The following is a 451-nucleotide window of genomic DNA, read 5'->3' as shown; positions in this document are numbered from 1 at the left end:
GCGGTATAGGAAAATACTGACGGTATACGAATACTGAAGGTATACGAATACTGACGGTATTCGAATACTGACGGTATTCGAATACTTAAGGTCTACGTATACTGACGGTATTCGAATACTTCAGGTCTACGAATAATTCCATTAATTACTCGTTTTTATTACGTAACATTCATAACTAGGGATGTCAAATGGACTGAAACCTATTAAGTCCAAATTAGATGGGCTAAAACCATTTGGACATGGACGTCCAATTTGGAATGGTTTATGGTTCTATTTGGAAGGGTCTGTTTTGGAATGGTCTTTTTTTGTGTTTGGACAATTTGGACTAGGTACAATTTGGACTTAAGATTAATGTCCAATAAACTGCTTTGTCCAAAGGACATACCCATTGGACATGGACAGCCCAATTGACATCTCTATTCATAATTCCATTAATATTTATCTTTACTCA

Source organism: Brassica oleracea, chromosome C5 (genome assembly GCF_000695525.1).
Source record: "Brassica oleracea var. oleracea cultivar TO1000 chromosome C5, BOL, whole genome shotgun sequence".
Classification (NCBI taxonomy): domain Eukaryota; kingdom Viridiplantae; phylum Streptophyta; class Magnoliopsida; order Brassicales; family Brassicaceae; genus Brassica; species Brassica oleracea.
The sequence above is the reverse complement of the archived record's forward strand: the minus strand, read 5'-3'. Positions refer to the sequence as shown.